General features: G+C 32.3%; 1 protein-coding gene across 2 annotated transcripts in view; it reads right to left on the minus strand.

The window, feature by feature from the left end:
- Window positions 1–9,648, minus strand: part of LOC111677251 (protein trachealess) — an 88,162-nt gene that overhangs the window by 46,643 nt on the left and 31,871 nt on the right. The window lies entirely within an intron of this gene.

Consider the following 9,648-nt stretch of genomic DNA (forward strand, 5'->3'; position numbering starts at 1 on the left):
TCTAGTTCAGTTCTAGTTCAGTTCTAGTTCAGTTCTAGTTCAGTTCTAGTTCAGTTCTAGTTCAGTTCTAGTTCAATTCTAGTTCAGTTCTAGTTCAGTTCTTGTTCAATTCTGGGAACCTCTGACTTCCATACCATTACATGTTTAATGTGATTACTGCTGTTAAAGTAGTTGTTGTTGTTGTTACAGTGTTTCTTGTTATTAGTGTTGTTATCTTTGTTGTTCTTATTACAATTGTTTTTCTTGTTATTGTTGTATTTAAGTATTTTTGTTGTAGTAATAAATGTATGATGATATTGAATTATTTAACATAAAATTATTGAGGCGCATCTCATATGTTATAAAAGTGCATGTGACCATACAGAACCTCTGTTCCATGAAGTCCGTCCTGGAAACAACACAATAATGTACCAATGATGTTACATATTTTTTTATTATTATTGCTATTGTTGTTGTCTTTCAATCTCTATGAGGTGCTGTTTTCGGTTTTTTTAAAAAATTCATTTAGTAGCTTTGATTTTGTTAAAGTATTTCTGTCTGTCCGCCCATAGTTGACTTTGTTGTTGTTGTTGAGCTTAAACCTAATGACAATTGTCGTTTATACTTGTGATGTTAAACTTTGCTCATACTGTGTTATGTTGTTGTCAATATTTGCTGCTTGTGTTTGTTTTAGCTGCTGTTTAGTTATGTAGGATTTCTTGCAATGTTATGTTGCAGTTGTTGCTGTTGTTATTATTGTGTTTTAATGAGAATTGTCGCATAAAAAGTACAAATATCAGACTAATTGGATTTATCTCGTGACTTTTGTTTAAAAATGACAACAACAACAAGACAGTAGCAATCCGCAGAGAAAAAATAATATAAAACATAGCGCCACTTTTATATCCATGTTTCCATCCATTTCATATGTACATCCAACCATGTCAATATGTTCCCGTATGTTTGAAATGTTTTTGATTTGTTCCCTGAGTTGTTACAACGAACAAGAGAAGAAGACTTTCTTTCGTTTTAATTTTGCTTTTTAAAACATCTTATTGTCAAAGTTGTCATTTAACTTATGATTACCAAACCTCAGCTAAATCATTTCTAAGGGGTTTTCGTTTTAGAATCTAATAGGGAATTCGATTAGATTAGGGGATATATTTTTGTGAATAATTTAATTTAGTCTAGTCTATGGACTAAACTGTAGACTAGGCAATGGACTAGACTTTCGACTGGAATATAGGTTGGACTTTAGATTAGACTATACACTGGACTATAGACTGGACTACAGACTAGACTATAGTATAGAATATAGAGTATGGACTAGACTATGGACTAGACTATATGCTAGACTATAAACCAGACTATAGGCTAGACTATATAATAGACTATAGACTATAAACTTGACTATAGACTACACAATAGCCCAGACTACAGACTAGACTATAGACTAGACTATAGACTAGACTGTAGACTAGACTATAGACTAGACTATAGACTAGACTATAGACTAGACTATAGACTAGACTATAGACTAGACTATAGACTAGACTATAGACTAGACTATAGACTAGACTATAGACTAAACTGTAATTTAGACTATAGACTAGATTATAGACTAGACTATAGAGAAATCTATAGACTAGACTATGGACACGACTATGGACTATGGACAAGACAATATACAAGACTTTAGACTAGAAAATAGACTAGACCAAAGACTAGACTATAGACCAGACTATAGACTAGACTATAGACTAGACTATAGACTAGACTATAGACTAGACTATAGACTAGACTATAGACTAGACTATAGACTAGACTATAGACTAGACTATAGACTAGACTATAGACTAGACTATAGACTAGACTATAGACTAGACTATAGACTAGACTATAGACTAGACTGTGGAGTACACTGAACCATATATAATTTGATTCGACCGGTAACCTTTCTAAAAACGGCACTGCATTTAGGCTCTAAGGTCTCAATAGTAATACTGCTACAGTTCCATTACGTTTAAAGTATCTTTATTTACATCTAATAAATAAAATGCCCTTAATTTACTTGTTACACACATTTCTACAATAAATAGTACATGACATTAACTGCCTCCAAGCCGTGCTTAACTTAATTTACACAATTTTTCCTGACTTATGCCGTTCGCTGTTAACGTGTGTCATCTGATGAAAAATAAACTACACACTTCTTAAAAAAGCCCTCAAAAAATGATTTAAACTTTTATTTATCTTGTCATCTCGTATACAAATTTCAATGTAATTCCCACAAATAAAAATGAAATCATTGGACAAGATACAAGATACATATTCACACATAAAACGGTCACAACTGCAGCAGCAGTAATAGCAACAAAAACTTTGTAATGTGTCATTGGCTGCCACCGAAAGTCATAAAATTCTATAACAGTTAATAAGAACACGGTACTGAATGCATCCAACAGCAGCAGTTAATGCAGTCATAAAATTTAGGGCCTGCATGGAGAGATTGCTCTCTGTGGAAGCAAGCAATATGAAGCAGCAGCATCTTTATGATCATCAAGATCATGTTATTTTTTTTTTTTGAGCTCTGTGTGTCTACATCTCAAATTACTTTTACCACAATTTAAGGCCAACGACAAAAACAACAACAACAATGACATTAAAATACATTTTAATTTTTATTTGAAGCCAACAACAACAGGAACCTCGAAAAAAAGGTTCTTTTTGAGAAATTTTAATAAAAAAAGTAGTCTAAAATAACTCATAAAAATAAATGAAAACTTCTTAAAATGTTGATATAAAAAAATTCAAAATATTAACAACAACAAATAAAGTGAAAAAAAATTTAAATTAAATCAGTTAAGAAAGAAATTTTAAAGTTCTTAAGAATTATCACCGATTTTAACGAACCCCATAGTAGTGTATGTGTATGTGTGTGTATTTCCTTTTCTTATTCTACACCATTTACCAGTGATATAAATTTAAAACTCAGTTGAGTTTTTTTGGTTAAAGTTTTTCTTAAATTGTGACTAAATTTACGATCATGCTGAGTTTGTTTATTGTTGTTGTTGTTGTTTTTTGTTAGGTTTAGTGGCAGCTTGAAGCGGAAAAATGTCATACAGTCCATCATCATTTAAAATTATAGCCTTCAGCAGATTTTTTATTCTTTTTAGGTAATTTTTTGATTTAGTAGAAAAAAATAAAGTTTGAAGTTATTGGTGGAGTAAAGTAAAAAACGGTTGATAGGCAGATATGCTTGCCAAGAATGTGTATGTTTATTTGTTTAATACAATTATGTGCATTGAATTTGGAAACAGTTAGTGCAAATAATAATAGAAAATTATATTCAAAGTCACCTAAAGCAGGCTATTATGAAGTGATCTATAAAAAAACTAGTCACGTGACTAGTTCTTTATTTCTATGAAGGATATCTGTCACTTCATAATCGTCTTAGTTTACAAATAATATAATCATATATTCAGTTTTAAAAACTGATTTCCTTCCATTAAAAAATACGAAACTCACTAACCGTTAGAGTAATGAACAAGTATGAATTTATAGTCGGACATTGCCGACCATATGATACCCTACATCAGTCAGTATGTTAAAATTTTGATTTTTTTTAAATAAAACATTTAATTTGTTTTATTGTGGAATATTTTTACTTATTGTTGACAAAAAAAGAGATTTTCTGCAAGAGGCCCATATTTACCCCTTCTCCCCTATGAGCGGAGAAGGGGTAAATATGGGCCTATCCTTATAAATTTTGGTAGATGAATTTACGTCTACTTCAAAGTCATTTATGTAGATTTTAATCGTTTTATAAGTAATTATAAGTTAATTTTGACTTTCAAGACATTTTCTGAAGGGGAGTCTGTATGGGGGCTAGGGTCAAATGAGGCCTGATCACAATAAAAATTAGTATTGTCATTTATTGTTCTATAAAACTAATTTTTGCTGATTTTTGTTGACATTATAAAACATTTAACGTACTTATGAGCCTAAAGGCCCGATTCAAGGGGTACGGTTGTATGGGGGCTAGGGGAAATAATGGACCGATTTCAACCATTTTCAATACCCATCGTCCTTGAACCAAAAAAAGAGTATGTGCCAAATTTCATCAAATTATCTTGAAAATTAGCGTGCGCACAAGGTTTACATGGACACAGATAGACAGACGGACGGACAGACGGACATAGCTAAATCGACTCAGAAAGTGATTCTGAGGAGATTGGTGTACTTTAAGCAGGGTCTAGGACCAATATTTTGGGTGTTACAAACTTCAGCACAAACGCATAAAACCCTCCCCACTATAGTGGTATAGGGTATAAAAACACAAAATAACAACGATTCAGGACGCGCTATCCATAAGACGACTGAGCTTAAATTAGATTAACTGTTGCGCAAAAGAACAATCATAGAACATGATTATCGAATGTGAGACAAAAGATGGGAAAGAGAATAGAATAGAGATGCTTAGACAAAAAAAATCCTAACAAAGTTCGACCTTGGTAAATTATTCTCATATTGGTATAACTGCAATTCCCGGATATGTATGTACCAGAGGAATCAATTGACTTGTGGTCTCACGAGAGTACCATCCCAAACTGATGTGGCTGGCAGCAGATCGATAGTTATAACCCTAAGACTGTTGGTTGCTACCCAAATTGCGAGAAAGTTGATTAAGAGTCTGATGATACAGGGTGAACAGATATCACCACAAATAGAGTGTATAAAAAGGTTTGGTTTGATATTTGAATATTCGGGATTCGCATCATCCGCAATTAATTAATCATAACGCATCCTGTTCTCACCTTGGTATGGATGTGCTACAGAAATCAATTGGCTTGTGGTCTCACTAAAGAACCATCTGAATCTGATGCTTGAAAAAGCAATTGTCAACAACTTGTCCTCGCTAGCTGTTGATGCAGATCATGTGGTTTGTTGGCTGCTATGTTGAAAGGATTGAGTTGATATTTTAAAGACCAGATAGCATGCTTGTACTGGGTTCATGGGTTTTTAATTATTTAATTCCCGAGTTTGAGTTGATCGAGTGCTGGGTTCATGAGTTGTTACTTCCTGGGTATGAATATGCTAGAGGAATCAATTAAATTACGGTCTCTCTACAGAACCACCTTAATCTAATTCTAGGAATACCAGTTGCCGGTAAAATTTGTTCTGGCTTTAAATTGGTGCTGTAATAAATGCTGTATGTAAATTGTTTCCCAAATTGCGAAAAAGTTGATAAAGTTCCTAATCACACAAGGTAAACTTATACCACCGCAAATGTAGTGATTGTGGAACAATATGGAAATTATTGAGTTGATATTTCTAAGATCAGGTAGCATGCGTATACTGGGTGCATAGGTAGTTACTTCAGGATGATTTTGAACTTTGCTTTTTAGATAAAATGTTCCTTATTTGTCTATGAATGTTCGGGACTTTCATCGTCCGGAATTAATTGATTTTAATGTATACCCTACATAATGGAGGTAAGAGTTGGTATAAGGATAATAGATTAGAGATCTCGAGTACTGGTATGTCATAAAAACCATTCAAATTACTTTCAGAAACTTATTGAAAAGACTCTGAGTGAATGGAGAGCATTTATTTCCTCGTTTATTGACCCATGTAGGTACTTTTGTAACAGGAGGGTGAGCTCATTAGCCGACTGACCACCACCACTTTTCCGATGGCGATTTTTGTAGGTACATGGTAATGCCCATTTCTGCCTCGTTTATTAATGAGATTCAAAAACATCATTTCCATTTATAACCACACAGGTGACCTCTGTTGATATGGTATTAGCACCTTGAGACGTAATCGGTAGATCCAAATAGGAATCGCTCAAATAAGACGAGGACTTGTACGTAATTATAGAGAACATACTATGATAAATCTAGAGTAAATCTTGAACATATCCGTATAAAGAATGAAAACTGAAAGGTGTCACATTTATAAGATGTCTTAAATCCATTACTATCAGGCGCGTATTCACGTTGGGTAGAAAAAGGGAAATTTCCCCCCAAAAACCGAAAATTTTTCATACAAACTATAAAAATGAGGAAAAATAAAAAAATAATATAAGTTGATTACTTTTTAACCTAGAACACATATATTCATCCGACACGTTAGTCTAAAAGTCTGTGGGGCATCTGTTGTCTCGGCAACAAGACCGAACTTATTCCGTGTGTAAACTTTACATTTTATAAGTCTTCTGTCCAACTTTCCCCAGTGCAAATCACTCAAAGAAAAGTCCTAAAATACATTTGCCTTCAACAGTTTATAGTCCCGTCAGAGGTATTTTCCCTAGGATTGCACTAGCACCAAGATGGGGTAAGATCATCAAGGTAACATTCCTTGGAAAACAAATTCTATATAATATCCACCATCTCTATGCAATATTTGAACATAATATAGCTCATCATCTGTTGAAGTAGTTTTTTTTTTATTTTCAAAAACCAACAAACGCCTTCAATGATAACCATCTGAGAGAGGTATTGTATTGGAATCTATGTATATCTGAATTTATTTCAGTTAAATTCACTGTCTCCATTTAATGATTTTTATTGCTTCATTTATATTGTATGTGTTGATATTCAATAATATTGTGGTTGTTTTTGTCTACTAAAAATTAAAAAAAAATAACTAAAACAACTAAAAATAAGTAACAAATTATGAACTAAATCATTATACGCCTAAAATTCTTAATAACATACAAACTACTGTCCTATCAAAATACACAATCAATAGATATCAACAAAAATAACATGAAACTAAACAAAAGAATAAGAAAAAAATACTGTTATATTGAAATTGATAAAACAAATACAAGGATCTTCTGTTGTTGTTGTTGTTATTTTAGGTGTTGTTTGTTATCTATAAGATACGCTTAAGATAGGTTAGTGTGTTCAAGTTAAGGACAAACTAAAAATATAAAATAATGTCGTTTTGTTATTTTATCACCTACTGTCATTTTTTATTGGTTTTTAGGTTCCTCCCCTTCTTAACTACCAACTTGTTGTTTGTTTGTATGTTTGTCTAACTTTGTTTGACCTGACCTTTAAAAAAAAAGATTGTTAAGATTTTGTTGTTATTAAATTTGTAGTTTATGGCTTCCTCTCTCTCTCTCTGATTTCTTAGTTGGATTTCAAATGAATTTAGTTGCATTCAATATAGACTAGATATGAGTTTTTTTACTGGGAATTTATTGATTTTATTTTTCTTATTTATAAGATTTTCCTTGATATTACATTTACTTCCAGCATATAAATTATAACAATAAATGACGCGATCTTGTTCGAGGATCATCACGTACGATGTGATGTGATTGTGGGTTGTTATAAATGGTTATTGAGTGTTTGTCTAAAAAGTGAGAGTGTTTTTAGAACATTGTTTAACTTGTCCTTATTCAGATAAGTTGATAAATTTTAAATTTTTCGAAAATTTATAAAATCTATGATAAAAATCTATGTGTCTTAGAATTAAAACATTTTTCATTCATGATTTGATTTTTGGGGTTTGATTTCGTTAGAAATTATGGATTTTTAATTTTGGTTTGGATTTTTTGTAGGAAGATATTCAAATTAACCCTTCAATGATCGTGGGACTTATATGTACAGAATACACTAGTACGTTAAAGAAAGAAGGTCATATTAACTTAGTACCTCTACTTCTGTCTAGATTATTTCATCTATCTTCGGGATCCATAGGAAGTTCCTGCTGAAATAGCGTTGATGATAACCAATGTCGAACCCATTCTTGGTAGCTCCTCTGCATGTTTATTTCCATAGTACTAACTGCGAAGGGCCCCAAACTAGAGTTTGATAAGTGAAGTGCAAAAGTTTATTAAATGAAGATCACAAACACTACTGAAAGTAGTAAAATTGTGTAAAAACCAAAAGAGCTTTACATAAACAACTCCCGTGTCGGCCATACTTTACGGTGTAACTTTTATAATTACAGAGTGATCTTATTAGAAGACTCACCACAGCCCCATTATGTTATGCTCGGCAACAGCACTGGACTTATACCGAATTATAGACTTTCAAGTGTATCTTTTAAACAAAATTCTTTACTCTCGACATTTGGTTTCTCTAGTATATAGCTTAGTGTATAATCTAGAGCAGAGATAGGCAAAGAGTTCTATTGATCTAAAACAAGTATCCGCAGAGAGTAAGGTAATAGTTCTCTGGCTGGTTGTGTTTGTTTTTTAACATTTATGAGTTTAAGTACGTATTAGTATAAAAGAAAGCTTAAAAGAGAGCTCTATGCCTATCTCTGGTCTAGAGTATGTGTGTGAATTAATTGCCTAATTTCAACATATATAGAATCCTTGATCGTTTTCTAAATATCTGAACAAAGGTGGAAAATTCAATGGTATCCATCATTATTTACACCTATGTCATTTTTCTGAGACACTCAATCTAGATATAAGGATGGGTATTATATGCATACCCCAATCCCAATCAATCCCGTATCATATATATTTGGTATCAACTCATTTCCAATGCTAAGACCAACAGTTTTTTCTTTGCGGGATATCTGTTGTCTCAGCAACAGCACCCAACTTATATCAAATTATAGACTTTACAGTGTACTTTTTAACCGAAATTCTCTTCTCTTGAGATTTGGTTTATACCAGAGCCACCCACCTCTCAAATAACCGGGACAAGTCCGAAAATATACCTATGTGCTAATGGTTTCCGTGGGTACGTGTCTCAAATAATCGAGGATACTTTGGATCATCATCAGTTTATAATCCCGACAAACTAGAGGTATAAGTATTACCTCTTTGGTATAGCAATAACAACAAGATAGGGTTTTCATTAACGTAATATAGCCCCGGGGGCTATATACAAGAGCACAAAGTATTATAGCTGCCCAACAAAAATAAAACTAAGTACTTCCATAAGAATAACATTTATCACCACTTCAAAAGTAACACTAAGTGAATTTGTTAACCTTCTATAGAAGTGATGTTTTTTAACTTCCAAAGAAGCTAATTTTGTAAAAACTTGAAGGTATATATTTATTTCGGAGTTGTTTCATAAATTTTATTTAAGTCATAACTTTCTAATAATTTCCAAAAAAAAATAACAAAAAATTAATTCCAGAGAATAGCTTCAAATGTAGTGAATTTGGAATCAACTAAAAAGAACATCGCTACAATGACAAGCATGTTTAAATTATCACTTTTTCAGGTTCTTTTAAGTGCTTCCATGAAGTAAATTCTACTTCTTTTTCGATTTTTTAGAAGTTGTTTTTTTGCTGGGTGTGTAATTACATTTAACTATGTTTTGAATAAGTTTCCATATCACTTGAATATCTTAGATAGGTTATTATTTTATTCCCCACTATCTGTTCAGTTACTATGATAGTTTGGAGTCCAGAATCGTACCTAGATCTTTAACCTTACTTGGAGTTACTTATTGAACCAATTATTATTTGAATAGTACCCGTACAATAGACATAATTTCATTAATGACGCCTTGAAACATTTCTGATACTTGTGTGATCATAGCGTCTGCATAAGCAACAAACTTTATCCCTATAATCGATGTGTGTGAAGATAAATATTCCTAGTTAAATATGTTTTGACGTAACGACTTAGAAAAAAACATATTTAACTAAAAAGTTAAATATGTTATGACGTAACGATTTTAG

Source organism: Lucilia cuprina, chromosome 5 (genome assembly GCF_022045245.1).
Source record: "Lucilia cuprina isolate Lc7/37 chromosome 5, ASM2204524v1, whole genome shotgun sequence".
Lineage (NCBI taxonomy): Eukaryota > Metazoa > Arthropoda > Insecta > Diptera > Calliphoridae > Lucilia > Lucilia cuprina.